The 19,489-nt window shown below is 35.3% G+C and overlaps 1 long non-coding RNA gene across 2 annotated transcripts in view; it reads left to right on the top strand.

Moving 5' to 3' along the window:
- The window catches only part of LOC125166434 (uncharacterized), a 38,473-nt gene extending 20,379 nt beyond the window's left edge, over positions 1 to 18,094 (top strand). For both annotated transcript variants that reach the window (XR_007152452.1, XR_007152451.1), the window contains exons 5-6: positions 9,942 to 10,030; positions 15,934 to 18,094. This is a non-coding gene — a long non-coding RNA (uncharacterized LOC125166434). The remainder of the gene's footprint in view (positions 1 to 9,941; positions 10,031 to 15,933) is intronic.
- Positions 18,095 to 19,489: the final 1,395 nt, after the last annotated feature.

Below are 19,489 nucleotides of genomic sequence, written 5' to 3'. Positions count from 1 at the left end.
CTATTAGAACAGCTAAAATGAAAAGTGTTGTTAAGGATATGGAGGAATTAGAATTTTGATATACTCCTCTAATAGGGATGTAAAAGGATATAATCAGTTTGAAACAGTTTGGCAGTTTCTTGAAAAGTTAAACATATACCAATATATGACCCATTTCATTGTAGGTATTTCCCCAAGAAAATAAAGCATATGTTCCTATAGACATCTGTATATGAATATTCATAGTTGCTTTATTTTTAACGATCTCTAATTTGAAACAGGTCAAATGTCTATTAACGGATAAATTGTGATATATTCTTACAATGTAATACTCAGCATTAAAAGGTAATGAAGTATTGTTATATACAACAACATGGATGAATCTAAAAACGATATTCTAAGTGGTAGAATTCATGATCTCCCAGGCAGAAAATAAAAATTCTAGAAAATGCAAACTAATCTATTAGGACAAAAGGGAGACCCCAGTGGTTGCTTGGGGAGAGAGGTGCTAGGAGAGAGGGATTTTAAAAAGGCAGGGGAAATTCTCAGGGTTGATGGATATGTTCACTCTTATTCTGGTGACGGTTTCACAGGGGTATAGATGTTAAAACTTAGCAGTTGTATAGTTATCGATTGTATGCATGTTAAAAGTTATTAGTTGTACGCCTTAAGTAGGTGCAGTTTATTGAATATCAGTTCTACCTTAGTAAAGTTTTATTAAACTTAATACATTTAAAAATATATCTATAAAATAAGGGAAAATAACTTCAATTGAAATATAAAAGGGAATTAACATTTATTAGAAACATACTAAGGGGCAAGTACTAGGTAGGTGCTTTAAATAAGAATTACAGTATACATAAATATATCATTTTCTATGTGCACTTTAAATACATTAAGATGTTGAGGCCACTTGGATGGCTCAGTTGGTTGAGCCACTTACTCATTATTTCGTCTCAGATTATGATCCCAGGGTTGTGGATCAAGTCTTGCATTGGGCTTGGGGCCTGCTTAAGATTCTCTCTCCCTCTGCCCCTTTCCCCCATTCCCGTGCTCTCCCTCTCTCTCTCAAATAAAAAAAAATTAAATATATTGAGGTGTTAAATCCTCACAACCCTTTGGGGTATAGGGACTATTATTATCCTCATTTTATAGATGAGGAAAAGGAGGCATTAAGTCACAAAACTTCTGAGTGAGGGAGCTGAAATTTGAACCTGGGAAGTCTTATTTTAATAGATCTTCATGACATCGATAAGGGTACAGCGTTTTAGTTCCAGTTTACAAAATGAGAGAACTGTGACTCACAAAGGCAGTAAATTTTCCAGGGTCGCAGAATTTGTAAGTAATGTCAAGATTTAAACTCAGATTTGTTTTATTCCAAAATTATATACTCTTCGATACTAGATTGCTTGCACTTAGATTTGTGGTTAAATAGCAGGCCTGATGCTATAATGCTAGTGATAACTCAGACTATGTGATCCACTTCTCCCACACCCCTTTTACCACTCAATGTGTTGTCTGGCATGTTTGTTGACTATAGATTAGAATATCTAGTTCTATCTCTATTTCTATCTCTATCTCTATATAGCATCAATAAGCAAGTAAGAGCTCAAAAATTTTTATTGTTGCTTTGTCTTGACAATTCCATTTTCGATATTCATAGTAACTGTTTCTCTTGAAACTAAGAGATTGAATGTGTGGCTTTGAAGGATCTTTTAAGGCTAATATTAAAGCCAGTAACTTGTCTATGCACTTCTATAAGTAGAATTAAACAGATGATGTGTTCTTATATCCCTAAAATTGAACTGGAGGAATTTCTTTTACTTTTCCATGATATCTTCCTTTTCCTGTGAGTGAGTGAGTGTGTGTTTTAGATTATGGTTACTAGAGTGGGAGATATGGTTTGATACGTGGTCAAGTGGCCCCCAACGAGACTTTCTTGGTTAAAGTCATGAGAGTAAGCAAGAATGCAGGAACATTTGTAAATTGCTAAATAAAGTATTCCACTATACTGAACAGAATTCAAAAGGCATAAAACTTTTACAATAAAAATATTTTTAGGTGAATTTTGGAGTCAGTATGGTATTAGTTAAGAAAAGTGGCATTGGAATCAGATCTGAACTCAAATCCTCGTTCTGCCTACTTACTATCTAGGTTACCTTGAAGATATAACTTAACTTGGGCCTCAGTTTTGCCCATCTGTGAGATGGGTAATACCTCATTGAGTTTTTGTGTGTTAAATGAGATAATAAATATGTGAGCACATAACACAGTATCCAACATACAGAAAGTACTCTAATAAATGTTCTACTGTTAGCTACTATGAAGGTACCTCTATATAAATATAGGAATCCAAAGCCATATCTGATTAGATAATTATTAAATGATGAAATTATTTTATGATATAATCTCCTATGTACAGAAAATATATCAAATAGATTACAAAAACCCTGACTTCAGGGAATATTGAACCAGATCCTTTCCTATTTAAAGAAACATGTAGCCTAGCACATTCTAAAATTGAACCCTCTTTAAAGGTGAGTTTCTATTCATGTGGTTCCATAGCCAAGAGTTGCTTTGGAAATGGAAATTCACGTTGACCCTGACAGTTTTACATAAAACAAACTCCAGGGGCACCTGGGTAACTCAGTCGGTTACATGTCCGACTTTGGCTCAGGTCATGATCTCCCAGTTTGTGAGTTTGAGCCCCGTGTCAGGCTCTGTGCTGACAGCTCAGAGCTTGGAGCCTGCTTTGGATTCTGTGTCTCCCTCTCTTTCTGTCCCTCCCCTGCTCGCACTCTGTCTTCTCTCTCTCCCTCAAAAATAAACAAACATTAAAAAAATATTTTTAAAACTCCAAATTTAACTTTTAAATAGTTTGAATGACTTGTGCTATGTATATTTTATATTCTATATTTTTTGAAGCCATGGCCTTTATACAAAGGTACACAGTCAAAAGTTGCAGATACTTATTTTGTTTGCTTTATCTTAAGGCATATAATGTGTATAAGCTGGCTAGGAGGACATTCAGTTAAAAATTCATAATTTCCAGGGTCGCCTGGGTGGCTCAGTCGGCTCAGGTCATGATCTCAAGGTTCATGAGTTCAAGCCCCATATCGTGCTCTCTGCTGTCAGCACGGAGCCTGCCTCAGATCCTCTGCCCCCTTCTCTCTCTCTGCCTCTCCCCTGCTCCCACTCTCTTTCTCAAAAAATAAACTTTAGGGGCGCCTGGGTGGCGCAGTCGGTTAAGCGTCCGGCTTCAGCCAGGTCACGATCTCGCGGTCCGTGAGTTCGAGCCCCGTGTCGGGCTCTGGGCTGATGGCTCAGAGCCTGGAGCCTGTTTCCGATTCTGTGACTCCCTCTCTCTCTGCCCCTCCCCCGTTCATGCTCTGTCTCTCTCTGTCCCAAAAATAAATAAACGTTGAAAAAAAAAAAATAAACTTTAAAAAAATGCAGAACTTCCAATGAGATAATCCAGTAAGAATAAATCTTTCAATTTTATTCATTCATTTTATTATACTCCCTCACTAAGGGGTCAGTCAAAATGAAGAGTCGATATTTAATAAAGGACAGCTTTATCTGACCTGAAGGAAAGAGTTCCAAAAACCTTCTTTGAAATTGCTTTGAAATTGATACCTCATCTTAGAGTCAAAGTTCATACATAGCCATTTGATCTTCTTCACTGCATTTCCTCATTAGTCCATTGAGTTTCCATCAATTTCTATATGATGATGGCTTATACATGTACAGTAACAGGCCCAACAGCTGCTCAAGAAAGCTTGAGTCCTCTGTCTTGTGACATCCCATTTAGATCTGACATTAAGTTCATTTTTTTCCCTTCAAGCTATTTCTTCCAAATTTCTTAGTTATTCTTGTTGACAACACAAATTTTTGGACCTTCAAACTTAAAATCTTATGTTCATTTCTTTATTTTCTTCTCCCATAGGTAAACAAGTGTTAAATTTGTTACTTCTTATAGTTGCTTCTTTATTATATACTTCAGACCTGTATCTTTTCATTTTTAAAACTGCCCATTTAATCCAAAGCTCTTAAGTGTCTAGTTTGTGTTCTAGGCTCTTGTATTATACTGCATTGCATTACATTGCCTTGCTTGTATTGCATTATAGCCTCTTGGTATTTTCCCTAGTCCCCATCCTGTCTTACCCCTTTTCCCACTAGCATATACAAACTCTGTAGAGAAGTATTGCTAGGTGAATAAAGAACACCTGATTGACTAAAAAAAAGGAATTTAAATAGAATCTCCTTTCAGTGATTCCACCTACAAGGAAAGGAGAAGAACAGAGCCTTCAGGAATTGAATCACAACCTAGACATCTACTGAATGGGAGAGCGTTGCTAGGAAGAGACATTATATATAATAACCACTGGAAAGATAAAAGGAGATATGAAATTCAACTTTTTGCTTTCTTTCCCTTTTTGCTTTTCACATAGTTCAGTTGGGAATCTTTCTAGGTGCAGTATTTATTTTGTTTGTGTTAGTCTGGTCATTATAAGGTTATCTAGGAAGCTAGGAGAGCTGACCGGCAGAAGGGAAAAAAAGCAGTCTATTCTGACTACACTGACCAAAGGAGTTCAATTCATACCAAACATCTTTCTCCCATTTAGAAAACATCCTAGCATCTAAGGCCTTCTACTATAAGCCCATTACTAGTTCTTTTCCTTTCTCTTTCCTTTCTCTCTACTCTCATATTTGTGTCGACTGTTCCTATCCAGTTGTCACGCCTTGGACATGCATTTGCTGGGCCTGCCCTGCAGTAGTGCTGCGGACTGCTCTATCTCTAGTGCCTTCAACAGTGCCTAGCACGTAGCACACAGTGAGCACTCAATACGTGTTGGATGAATGAATCAATGGTTGGTTATCTTTTCTCTCTGGCAATCCAAATCCACTACAGCTTTAAAAACTCTACATGAAATTTGCCTATTCCAGTAAACTTCTATCCATTATCAATCTAGTTTTTAAATCACTTCATTTTCCATATCCCCTTAGCAATTATTTATAGTTTGCATTTGATTCATATACTTACTATGTTTCTTTTCAAACACTCCCACATCCTTTTTACCTATGTTATATTTTCAATTAAAATATATCAAATTTTACATATCGGATATGCTGCTCGACAGTGCCTCATGTGCTGTAGAAAGCAAGACACTCGATAGGTGGGCCGGCTACCTCTGTAAAAGGAGGACATTCTCTAGAACATTGTGATCATCCTTGAAAGAGAGTTTAGATACAGAGATAAGTTCTGTTTTTTGCTATTTCACTATATATTGTGTGACCTTGAGTAAAATCATTCCTTCAGTGCTTAGTTTAAGAACAAATTAAGAAACTGTTTCCAAAGCAAAAACATTTTAAAGTTACAGAAGAATCTACATGTTGGTACATTTCTCCAGAAATATTTAATGTAATATAAAAGTTCTAGCTGGTCAGGACACCTGGGTGGCTTAGTCGGTTAAGCATCTGACTTCAGCTCAGGTCATGATCTCATGGTTCATGAGTTCGAGCCCCGCATTGGGCTTGCTGCTGTCAGCACAGAGCCTGCTTTGGATTCTCTGTCCCCCACCCCTGCCGCCCATCCCCTACTTGCACTCTCTCTCTGTCTCTCTCAAAATAAATAAATAAACTTAAAAAAAAAAAAGTTCTGGCTGGTCAATTTGAATCTTTTCTTGTAATTTCCATAGAGATGTCCATGCAGCAAAGAAACTGAAACAGTATTATGTAGAAAATATCTCCAACCATAGAAAGACCCCTAATGTCTTCATTGAGAAGAACCAGAGATAACATCCTGGTTTTTGCAGTACTCAAGCTACTCCTTAGTTTTCTCATGAAGGAATTAATGTAGTAGAACACATTCAAGGAATTGCTGAGGTCAGAATAAGACTGTGGAAAGTGAAGTGATCAATCACTGGGTTCTACTCCTGAAACCAATACTACACTGTATGCTAACTAACTTAATTTAAATAAATTTAAAAAACAAAATGAGATACCTTAAACAAATGTACAAAGTGTAAGAGTATTTTCTATAATGGATTTTTAAAGAGTTAAATTAAGAGTCATATACTCTCTGGCCTCTTTCTCCATCTACACTGTCTTCTGGCAATAATAAATTTGGGCAACCTATACAAAACAATTTCTAAGGATGCAGTAGCAGTTTCTGCGTCATTCCCATTTCCTCCTCTGTAAAAGAGGGTTAATCAGACATTAACATGAAAATATGGGGGGAAGAAAAATACCAAACCAAAGAACTGAGTTTTAGTTCCACTGACATTTATATATCACACTTCCTGTTTATGATTTCAGAAACGCAGCCATGCAGTGCTTCTATTAAAAACTGAGTGATTAAGAACAGTTTCAGGGTTACAATGACAACTTATCCAAAGGAAAAAAAAACTCACTAAACTTACTATTGCCTTCATCGGTGGAATTGCTATCTTTGTTGTGTAAAAAGTTAAATATTTTTCAAACATTATTTACTAATAGTGTAGTTAAAGGGGAGCTTGGTGGTCTTTTGTCCCTAAAACAAGTAATTAGACATGAGTCTTCGTTCTAAATTTGACTAATTAATGGAATAGGAAAACCAAGCCAACCCCCAACTAATATATACCTATAGGTATGTATAGGTGCAAGTATGTATGTATGTATATGTGTGTGTGTGTGTGTGTGTGTGTGTGTGTGTGTGTGTGTATATATGTAATAATTGCAAAAATTTGCTTTTTTCCCCCCTCTGTTTTAGATTTCAGCTGCCAGTTGGTTATTGTTAGGCAGTAATTAACAGTCCCACCTGCAGGAGGGAAAGGGTAGAGGTGAATGCAATTCTTAAAGCCCCTTTCTTTCATGGTTTGTTCTGTCTGAAGCTAATCATGTGTTTATTTTTTAGTGTCTACTTCAGATTTTGTGTGTGGAGGTGTGTGTGTGCGCAGAGAGAGAGAGCACCCAAGTGAGCAATAACTCTTACCTAGACATCCAAATCCATGTTCTCATTTCTTGTTGGCCACAAAGATAAACTTGTTCCCAGCTTCCCTTGCAGTTGGGTGTAGGCATGTGACCAAGTTAGAGCCAATGGAATAAGAACAGCAGTTCTGTGTACTACTTTTTAGTCTCCTAAAAATACTCACCTTCTAACAGACTGTCATAGACAAGACCCTCCAGGAGGCCTTGGAAGTTTGGTACTGAAAGCCTAGTTACTGGAAAACCTTGGAAACTAAGTACTGAACTACTTGTCTGTTTTAGCAAGAAACTTGTTTATTTTAGCAAATATAATTGGAGCCATTATACATTTGGGTGTTGATCTGTTATGGCAATTAGCCTACCCTAATTAATGTAATACATAAAACTTGTATTTACAGTGTCCCTGTGATGCATGACTCCAGCGGGTGGGCACTATTTACATTGTAATGTATGTAAATGGCATTTCCTGAAGCAGGATTAAGAAGCTACAGGTATATATACATATGGATATCCATATGTGTATGTGTGTGTGTGTGTATGTATATATATATATATATATGAATATATATATATGAACATATATATATATATATATATATAATAAAATAAATTTTCACCCTAGGAGTTATGCAATACTTAGTTCTGCCAAAGTAACTCCAACTTCTGTCTTGGATTTTACTGCACACAAGCATCGATTTGTGATTGATGATGAGGGAAAATGTGTATACTTAGGATACAAATCAGATCTCTTTCTTAGATTTGTTCAACTGTTACTATATAGTGTTCTTATAACCTAATAAATACCTTTGGTATGCATTAGGCTGAAAGAGTGTTAGGATCCCCTGCCTACCCCCACCCACTCCAAGCTTACTGCTATGAGTAACAAAAACTTTTCTGATTTACTTTTCTCATTTGTAAGATGAGAGTTGGATTGTGTAACCTCTAAGGTCCTGTCACTAAAATTCTATTGATGACTGTAATGTCCATAGCTATTGGTAGAAATAATCATTCATGTGAGTATTGGTTTGGATTCCAAATTCATTCTATAGAGATCGTTAAAAGTAACTTGAAGTTTTGAAAAAAGGTATGTAAGTTGCACCAGTTCACAAAGACGCACATCAGAAGTTTCACTCTTCTCCTGGACAAAAACTATTAAGTTGAAAAGGTGTTTAACTCAGAACATTTTTTAGGGTCATTTTAAAGCAGTGTGTCACCTGATCCCTTTGCTCATGGGGGGAGAAGTACCAACACTAGTGCAGAATGTGAGATCTACTGAAATAATGTACCATATTGCAAAAAAAAAAAAAAAAAAAAAAAAGTAGAAAACTAAATAGCGGATTGTGTAGTTGTTCACTGAATTTAATAGTTACAAGTTTAAATTTTATTTCTCCTAATTGTATATTTGTGTTCTAATGTTTCAGTGTAGTAATCATTAATATTATAGCAAGCTCAGAATCATGGCAATATCACCAAAGTCATAGTTACCTTTGTCATAGTTAACACACTAAATCACATTTTTGGTGTAGCTAACAGAAATGAATATTTATTTGCCTATTTGTCTGCTGTTGGGGCTTTAAATCTCATGGATTTCAACTATGGGAAAAGCGGAAATATACATCATCCAGACTTGATGCAGGCATGGGATTGGCTTTAATTCATTCTTTTACTGCAGGAGAGCTGCAGAAATATGGACCTCACTCAGGGATGATACTGTTTTAGAAAGGAGAAAGAACAGGCTCTGTAACATAGTCCAAAGTGGAGTTTTTTTATATTATCAGAAAGCCATATATAGGCTGGAATAGATAAGAAGAAGGAATCAGAGTGATTTTTTTTTTTTCCACACAAAAGGAATAAAACGAGAAAGCCTATAATAGTATTTATTTTGGGTACTAGGAGACAAGTATAGATTCTAAAATATCCTTTACAATACTTCAGAAATTGGGGAAAAAAATCTTCAGAATGAGGGCACGGATAAATACATTTTGGTATATATCCCTATGTTGGAATGCTATGCAGATATTAAAAACATGGTTTTTTTTTTTTAAATTTTTTTTAACGTTTTTTATTTATTTTTGAGACAGGGAGAGACAGAGCATGAACAGGGGAGGGTCAGACAGAGGGAGACACAGAATCCGAAACAGGCTCCAGGCTCTGAGCTGTCAGCACAGAGCCCGACGTGGGGCTCGAACTCACGGACCGCGAGATCATGACCTGAGCCGAAGTCAGCCGCTTAACCGACTGAGCCACCCAGGTGCCCCAAAACATGTTTTAAAAAATATTCAATAACATGAAAAAATGTTCATTATAAACATTTATTCTTACTAAATCCTTTATTCTTACTAAACAGGGATCAGTCTTATTCTTTCCAACCTCTGTCCTCTTTCTGCTGTTTCCTCTCCATCCCCAGGATAAATAGGAGCACAATGGACGAAATGTTTAACACAGAGACACACAGATCGTGATATTTAGAGCCTGAAGTGATTTTAGAGATAATTTAGTTAAAATCCATCAGTTTGCAAAGGAAATGGGCACTCTCAAAAATGAAATGTTTCATCTAAGGTTTCAATTCTTTTAGTATTATCACTTGCTAAAACTTAGGGTTTCTTACTCCCCAAATTGGGAATGTTTCACTTTCTACTTCAACATTGCTATATCAGAGATTGGGTCAGACCAGAGTAAAGAGAGTAATAAAGGGAAGGCCAAATTCTAGATACTCTTTCTAGTCTATCCTTTCTTTTGGAGGGGGAAGTACTGGTTACAAGGGGATGACAATGACCAGTCATAAAAGAGCTATAGGGTATCTGGATGTAGAGATGTCTATATTTCCTAATAATTGAAAATCTTTAATGTTTTTCTTAATACAACTTTAAAAATTCTTGGGGTAGAACCCAAATCATTTCTTTTTCTCACTTAAGTAATATTGGTAATGAAAGTGACTAGATTATAGTTTAGGACTATTTATTTATTCATTTGCTTTTGTCTATCTCTTCCACTAGAATGTATCTTACAGGAGGAAGATCTTTTTTCAGTTGACTCCAGTGCCTAGCAAATGTTTGATACACAAAAGATGTTTAATAAGAATTTGGTGAGTGAATTAATAAAGCAGTAATCCTTTATTTACTTAGACTAGATTTCTTCTGGATATTTTCCTCAAGTTTTGCAATCCTATCACCAGTCTAAATCAGTTTTAGAATTAGGTAAATCTGCTCTGTTCGTATGCTCTGTATTTCAGTCTTGCACAGTAGAACTGTTTTGTAATATTAATTTAGGCGCTGTTAAAACTCTTGTGCCAAGTTTACTTAGTTTGGGAATGATGTTGGCCTGCAGTTTTATTTAACTGAGCCATGGAGGTGCCCCGGCCTGCAATTTTATTTAGATTTCCATCCACAGATGAAAGTGTACATTTATACCATGAATTAGTGATATACATGTGATGTACAAGTCAGGAGGCAACGCTGTTGGGTGAGTGTATTTGAAAATAGGAAAAAAGAGATTGTGATGCTTTGAAAAATAGAAGCATTAGGCCGAAATAAGTATATATTTAAGCTTACATCCTCAAATTAAGTGTAAGTTTTGAACTTGACAAAAACAAGTAGATATTTTGAAGAGTGGATTTTTCCTTAAAGTAAGATATTAAAACCAAAACACTAAACCCAAACTTAAATATTAATCTCAATTTTATTTTTTTAATTAAAAAAAAATGTTTATTTTTGAAAGAGACCAAGTGTTGGGGGGGGGGGAGGGGCAGAGAGTTAGGGAGACACAGAATCCCAAGCAGGCTCCAGGCTCTGAGCTGTCAGCTCCAACTCATGAACGGTGAGATCATGAAGTTATTAGACGCTTAACCAGCTGACCCACCCACCTGCCTCATCTCAATTTTAAAAGGTACCCCACATAAAATTTTCTCCTTAGATTTATTTTCAATATAAAACTGTGTAGGAAATTAATTAAAAGATTTTTTTACAGCAAGGGGCGCCTGGGTGGCTCAGTTGGTTAAGCATCCGACTTTAGCTGGGTCATGATCTCACAGCTTGTGAGTTCAAGCCCCACGTGGGGTTCTGTGCTGACAGCTCAGAGCCTGGAGCCTGCTTCAAATTCTGTGTCTACCTCTCCTTTGGCCCCTCCCCTGCTCATGCTCTGTCTTTCCCTCTTAGAAATAAGTAAACGTTAAAAAAATAAAAAAAATAAGATTTTTTTTACAGCAAATGTTTTACCATATGAAGAAGTTTAAAACTATTGGCCTTTTAGCTCACTTCTAGGAATTTATCCTAATTTAGGAAATAATCTGAAATGCTAAAACAGATGTAAGTATAAAAAAAGTTCATAGTGGGGCGCCTGGGTGGCGCAGTCGGTTAAGCGTCCGACTTCAGCCAGGTCACGATCTCGCGGTCCGTGAGTTCGAGCCCCGCATCGGGCTCTGGGCTGATGGCTTAGAGCCTGGAGCCTGTTTCCGATTCTGTGTCTCCCTCTCTCTCTGCCCCTCCCCCGTTCATGCTCTGTCTCTCTCTGTCCCAAAAATAAATAAACGTTGAAAAAAAAAATTAAAAAAAAAAGTTCATAGTAATATTACTTATAAGAAACTAAGGAAAATAGTTTAAATGACCACTTAAAGGAAATACTACTCAAGGAACATTATACAGCCATTGAAAACATTTTTGAAAGAGTTTTAAATAATTTGAGGAAACATTTGTGATATAGTGTTAGGAAAAAAGGAAGTGTACTCAAATAGTTTAAACTTCATAAACTTAAACTACATGGAACTAGGACAACCTCAATAGTCAGTTGCCTGTAAATAAAAGAATTATTAGTTTTTTTCTGCTGTCCTTTACAAAAGATGTTTCCTTTACTTATTTTATTTAAACATATTTTCAAAATTTTCTTCACTTACATGTACTACTTTTCTAATCAGAAAAAGAAATCCATTACTTGTCATAGATATGTGTTCATGTCCCAGTGATATGTTTTCACTGTCATGTCAATATAAATATTGTTGAACAATAGAAAAGTTTGATATCATATAAATCCAAATAGTGGAGTTTCCAAAAAAAAAAAAAATACTGATACATATCCTATAACTTGTAAAGTTATAATGGTCTAATATACTTTAGTAATGATTTTAACATAGCAGGCTCTCAGCATGTTTGTGGATGATGGAGAGAGAGAAAGAGCACCTCAATTTACCAAGTTCCTGGAATCTGTCAGTTAGCTAGTACCTTTCCCACCAAGAGTTTAATCATACAGTATAGTGTCAAAAAGCTGTCCATAAAATTGCTCTTAGTTTGTGTGGTATACTTTTGCAAACTATTACTTTCTACTTCAAAAAGAACAGTCTCTTATGTGCTAAATTTTTAAAAAAATGTTTGTTTTTGAGACAGAGTGTGAGTGGGGGAGGGGTAGAGAGAAAGGGAGACACACAATAATCTGAAGCAGGCTCCAGGCTCTGAACTGTGAGCACAGGGCTCCATCTCATGACCTGAGCTAAAATAAGAGATGCTTAACCAACTGAACCACCCAGGTGCCCCTCTTATGTACTAATTTTTTATAACCACAGAAGAGAGAAAAATTTGTTCTTACCTTGTTTATTTTGGTCAGCTGTAAGCTTCAGGTAAGACTCTGTGATCTGACATCATCAGTAAAAAAGGTTTCTTGTGGAAATAACTGGCAACAGTACTTACCCTGTAGGCTTGTTACAAGTTTTAGAGATCATGTATGTAAAGTCCCTATCATAGTGCATTGCACATTGGCATTCAGTAAATGGTGGCTATTATGACAATATATAATATTACTATGACATCTTATTGTTATATTCCTATATAGAGGGTGAGTTGAAAAAATATGAATTATAATCTATTTTAAAACATTAATCTAGACTTCCAGATAAAGATGGGGAGTAAGGGAAGAGCACAAAATTTCTCTCTCCAAATATCTTACAATACAGGAAAAACAAACAACAGTAAAAACTCCTTTAAAAAAAAAATGTCTACAACCTAAGCCAATGAAGGCCAAAATAATACTATTATTTGAAAACAAATACATTTGGAATTTCAAGAAATGAAATATGGTTGGAAATCAGATTCTCAACAAAAGGCAAGACTGGCAATCCCAGCACATTCCCTGAGTCAATTCATTCTTCTTTTCTCCTAGATGATTATGCCTCATCTCTGAGAAGAGATGATATAAACAGTTTCAATATGATATATTGTTTATCCAGTTCTAGGGGCTAGTGGCTGCTTCCTGAAGTTACTCTTATTTTCACTACTCCCTTTTTGCATTTTCAGTTCTATAGCACCTATCTGACCAATTCTTTGTACTCAGTTTTTGCTGTTGAAATTCTTAACAGCAACCAGAACAACTCCTCTGAAGTATATACATCATCTCCCTGCTCCTCATCAGACTTGGAACAAAATTCAGTCTCCTCACTAGGGCCTACAACCCTTTTTGTGAGCTGGCCTATCCATTTCTCTAGTCTCATCTCTCACCACTTTCTGGCTCTAATTGGCTCTGATCATTCTGTCTTGAACACACCACTTTCCCACTTACAGGGCCTTTGTACTTACTCTTTTCTGCATCTGGATTGCCCAGGTCTTCCCCTGACTTACCGCCTAACTTCATTCAGATCTCTTCTCAGATGTCATCTTAGAGAGACCTGCTCTCATGCTCCATTTAAAATGCACAATTCCTTCCCCCATTCCTCCCAATTTCCTACCTGGTGTTTTTCTTATTACTACCTGACACTGTTTTAAGTTTGTTTATTTCTCCCTCCCCTATCCTTAACTAAAAGCTCTTCATAAATGTAGGAATATGTTCTTATTTTCCACTAGTGCTGGCACTCAATACATTCTAGTTGATAAATGCATTTAATAAATTGTAGTCAATGTAGAGGAAAAGTAGAACAAAGTAATTGCAAAGAAGATCATATGTAAGTGAGACAAAGATAACATAAAGCCTGATTCATCTCCCTGAGTACATAATGCAACAGTACAGTGAATCAGAACAAGCACTGTAAAGATGTAACAGAAGAGAATTTCCACAAAATAATGAAAAGAACTGAATCTGCAGAAAAATATTAGACACATAATATTCAGTATTGAGGCATTTTCTGGTTAAGCTACTAACCATAAAGAATGAAGGAAAACCTTTTCAGACCTCCAGGAGACAACTAAATAACTTATCAAGAGGGAGGAAATCATGCTGGCCTTAGACTTCCTCTAAGCAATATTCAAAGTCAGAAAACAAAGGAAAAATGTCTGCAGTTTTAAGGCAAAGCCAGCACGACCCCAAACTATTATATCTAAATAAGTGTCATTTGAGAATTGATGAAAAGACCAACACAAGCATCCATGGATCCATATAGAAGAAAACCCCAAAATTACTTAGTGAAGAGCAGATAACTGATGAATCAAAATTCAAGTAACTAAGATACTGAGAACCAAGGCATATTGTGAGCATGGGATTAAAATGCAAATCAAGACCAAATGATCAAAGAAATTAGGATTATAAAACAAATAGACATTAAAACCTCAACTTTGTAAAAATAATGATGTAATGATGTAAAAATATATTTTTCATAGCAGAGTCTATTAGCATTTCTAAATTTGAAACATATAAAAGTCTCCAGACTCTTTTTTAAACTTCAGATATTTTAAGAAATAAAATCTCTTGTAGTAAAGAAACATTTTTCTAAAAGTTCAGCAAGTACTTCAGTTTATCTTACCACTTCCAAATTAAAAATTTTAATTTAATGCTTTTAACTTAAATGTAAAGTACATGTTCTGATCTTAAATAGATTATCTTATTTGTATAAATGCATAGAAACATGCCTAACATGATATTCATTTAAAATTGATAGTAAAATCTGGGATCTGATATTTAAAAACCTTCCTGTAACTTTCTACATTGTTTAAGCTATTTATCAGTGAACATGTATTATTTTTATGAAACTAACAACACTATTACCCATAACAATGTGAATATGCTTAATACTGCTGAACTGTACATTTAAAAATGGTTAAGATGGTAAATTTTAATTGCTATGTCTTTAACCACAAAATTTAAAAATAAATATTAAAAATACTGTTAAAAAACTTATAAAATAGATCTAGCCAAGGGGCACCTGGGTGGCTCAATTGGTTAGGCGTCCGACTTTGGCTCAGGTCATGATCTTGCAATTCGTGAGTTCAAGCCCCATGTCAGGCTTTGTGCTGACAGCTCTGAGCCTGGAGCCTCCTTTGAATTCTGTGTCTCCCTCTCTCTCTGCCCCTCCCCCGCTCACACTGTCTTTCTCTGTCTCTCAAAAATGAATAAATTTTTTAAAAAATTTAATAAAATAGATCTAGCCATTATAGCTTTACAGATGGATTATGACTATGCTAAATTTTTCTTAAATCAACTTTTCCACCAAAGGTAACCCGTCAAATTACACCATTCACATAATACTCTGTACTTCCTGCCTATACCTTATCTAATTTAATTTTAGAAAACATTGTTATAAGTATGTAAAATGAAGAATACTTATAAAGAGTAATATGTTGATACTTTATTAAATATCCTAGTGTTACATAAGAATGTAAATATGTCATTTGATTTATGTATTTTGGAGGAAATCTTTTAATGATTTTTTTCTGATTGTTAAAATAATTTGTGCTAATTTTAGAAAATATGGGAAAGAAAAATTACCATAACCACATATAATGCACTTTGCTACATTTTTACCCATCCTTTTACTATGCATATAAATGAATACATCTTCAAATAAATGAGGAGAGATAGTTTTCTAGCCTAAAAAATTGAACTGTACATTAAATTTAAATATTAGTATTTTTCTGCATTAAGACTTTTAGTGATTGCATAATATTCCATTAGATTGATATACCATGGCTCATTTAACCACTCCTTTACTGTTGAATATTCACATTGTTTCCTCTGTATAGATGCTGTACTGAATATATATATATAAGTCTTTGACTTTGTATTTGATTATTTCTTTAGGATTGGTTCCTGGAAGTGGAACTACTATATCAAAGATTTGGACATTTTTAAGACCCCAGAAAGGTAATATAGTAATAAATGCGACTGTAAATTTTAACACATTCTTAGCTACACTAGTTATTAACACTTGCATTTTCAATCTTTGTCAGTCTGATAATAGGGAGACTCATTGTGTAATTTGATAAAATTGCATTTTTGCTCATATACTCATATTAATAACTTAACTACCTCAAGGACTTAATATTCTTTGTCTTTTCCATGATGCTTACTCAGCTGGTGAAGAAATGTATTTTTTATTGACTTTGGCAGTATTTCTTTTAAAATTAATTATATTTTGAACACATAGAAAGGTGAAGAAAAATAGCATAAGGAAGGATCCAGATTATTTTACTTAGTAAAAAAAGGTAAGATTGTATTTAATTATTAATGTAGTGGTAAATAGAACATTATTACTAGAAGCTAGCAATATCATATTTTATTTATTGAATTTATTTCTTTATTGAAATCATACTGAATTTATTGCTTAATGTGCCATTTTCACTACCTCACTTTCCAAAATGCTTACTAAATGCTTAGCTTATAAGATTAAGAAAAACATTCACTAGATAACTACTTTGAAATAATTGCCCCAACCGTGCTTTCATTCACGATGCCTAGAAACAGACTTGCCTACTTTAATTTTCTTTCATGTTGTTATTACTATGAAGTCATTTTATAGATAAGGTAATAAGCATTCTGGCATAAAGAAAAATAGCATCTGTACAACGATATGGCACAGTTTGGTTGGGGCTGTTCCTCCTTCAGAACTTCATTACATAATTTGAAAGTGTTTACTTAAGCTCCTTTGGGCTGCCTCCATGGTAGCTATGAAGTCACAGAATTAGGACCAGTTTGGGGCCTGATAACAACGTCTGTTAGTTTAATGTGAACACTGTGTCAATTTTTTTTTTTTTTATCATTGCTGTATAAGAAACTTTAAAAACAAAGATATACTTAATTCATTTCATTTTTTAAAACAAGTATGCTTCTTCAAAAATCACTAATACACAAAACAAGGGATTCATAAATGTATGTTTGCTCATTGTCTAGATGTATTTATTTTAAAATCTGTATTCCATACCATGAATTCACAGTATGATTTTGACTCAGTATAATTATAAATAATTATGCAAAATTACCAAAATGTGTAGAGGTATGAGACAGCCTTTAGGAGAGTATGAATTATTAAAATTCTATTTCTACACCAAGACCACTATTTCTATCTCTAAGTCATAAAAGAAATCTAAGAGAACACCATAGATGTATAAATTATAATAATATCAGCTTTAGGAGAATTTAAAAAGATACCAGGTTATAAGAAAAAATTATTTTCTCTTGATTACTCAAAGAAAGGTAATATTTTCAGTTCCTGAGAGGGAGAACTCTTGCTCCTTGGCCAACCAAATAACTAGGTGTATTGGTTTTAAAGAAAAATATTGCAATATGCATTGTAAACATGGAAGAAGAATCATTTAAATTTTGTATTGTAATAATCAAATGGTATATCACCTTCAAGGCAACGTGAAAATTTTTTATAAAATACCTAAAATCTCAACCATCCCTTTAGAATTACTGAGTTTTATGAATAAACAAGCCTAAATCAAGATCCTGTTATCTAAAAGCATATAGACCTCTTAAAGAAATGTCATTTTGTTTTAATTATGTAACATGAATTTATTATAAAATTACTTGTTGGAATAATCTCCGTAGCATTTTGCTTTTTAACTAACTTTGAGAAGTTAAACTGATGGCCTTGCCAATGATCTAGTGAGGTACAAAGTCAGGGATAATTCAGGGAAGAAACAGAAAAAACCTTTAGGACCTGATCATCACTCTGGAGGTATAGCCACTCTAGGGGTCCTACGTGGATTGGGAGAGAGGGGTTTCTGTGTATAGGCGGCCTGATCTGGAGGGGGAGGATGGTCAAGGGGGAGAAGAGGGAAAGATTATGAGACAAACTGCCTACTCAGATTGGTTTAGGTTTAGCTTTGCTGTAACAATGAAATGTGGTGGGGTTTTTTTGTTTGTTTATTTATTTTGAGAGAGAGAGAGCGAGCACATGTGCATATGGTATGATCAGGGAAGGGGCAGAAAGAGAGAGAGAAGTAGAGAGAGAATCCCAGGCAGGTTCTGCATTCTGAGCCTGGAGCCCAACATGGGGCTCCATCTCATGAAGCATGAGATCATGATCTGAGTTGAAATCAAGTCAGACACTTAACCCACTGAGCCACGCAGGTGCCCCTGAAATGTTTAGGTTTTTATATGTCATTCTCATATCAAAAGAGGGTGATTGTTTGGTTTCTTATGTTTAAATATTTTTAATATACGATACATTGTTTATAAATCTGTTTATCGGAGGTTAATATGTGTGGTGATTTTAAACTAAATATTGCCAATTCTTTGACATGCCTTCATTAAAGGATCAGAGTCTAATTCCCCTGTCTAGAATATGGATGGCCTTAGTGATTTTTTTCTAACAAACATAATGTGATAGATATAATGCTGCATGACTAGTTAGGTCATACAGCTTCATCTGGCTCTCTGTCTTAGGACACTTGGAACCCAGGAACCCTGTTGTGAGAAAGCCAAAAACAGAAGGACAGGCCATTGTGTAGGTGTTCTGACCTGATAATCCCAGCTAAGGTCCCAGTCATCAGTGAGTACTAATCACTAGACATGCAAATGAACAAATCTTCAGATGATACAAACCTCTAGCCTATGAGCTGCTCAAGATGAGGCCAGGTGCATTAGAAACAATCTATCCCTGCAGAGCACTACCCAGATCACATGTTCATGAGAATGCTGTTTTAAACCACTAAGTTTTGGGGTGGTTTGTTAAGCATTTGAATCCCTGTTTCTAGGGACTAGCTCTAGCTCAGGTTAGCTGTAACAAGTAGGAAGGAAATGGAGGAAGCAAAAGAAAATGTCCTCCCCCCCCCCCCCACTTTTCCTCATTTCCTTAGATTGAAAATCTTAGCACCTCCTAGTACTAATTGTTGGCAATTAAGTATAGTTTTGAAGTGCCATTAGGAACAAAAAACACGATAATGGGGACCTGGTCTATCTATCTAAACTCTTCCTTGAAGGCTTAGTGTCTGAGCAGGAAAAAGAGAAAGCTTGAGTCTATTTCTCCTTTTCTTCTCCCCTAAGTATACCTAGTTTCAAAAAGGAGGGGAAAGCAAGATTTAATCATTTCTTGCCCTCATCTCTCTTCTGAATTCAAATCTTTTAAAGGTGATTTTTTTTCCCCCACTAAATGACTACACAGACACTTCAATCTTATGAAGGGACCAAACCTACAACATATTTGCATTCCTTATCAAGGAAGCAGGATTTACTGACCAAAGTGATACACTAAGGACACCACTCTGTCTTTAGTCACTCATCACTGTCCTTGAAAGGTTCCTCAGGCTCCTCTCCTTCTAAATGTGGACACTCCCTAGGGTTCTCTTTTCAGACCTCTTCTCACTTGACACACTTTCTGGTCTGTCTTACACATGCCCATAACTTTAGTTAC

Source organism: Prionailurus viverrinus, chromosome A1, assembly GCF_022837055.1.
Source record: "Prionailurus viverrinus isolate Anna chromosome A1, UM_Priviv_1.0, whole genome shotgun sequence".
Lineage (NCBI taxonomy): Eukaryota > Metazoa > Chordata > Mammalia > Carnivora > Felidae > Prionailurus > Prionailurus viverrinus.
Note: the sequence above shows the minus strand (reverse complement) of the source record. Positions and strands in the feature narration are given on the sequence as shown.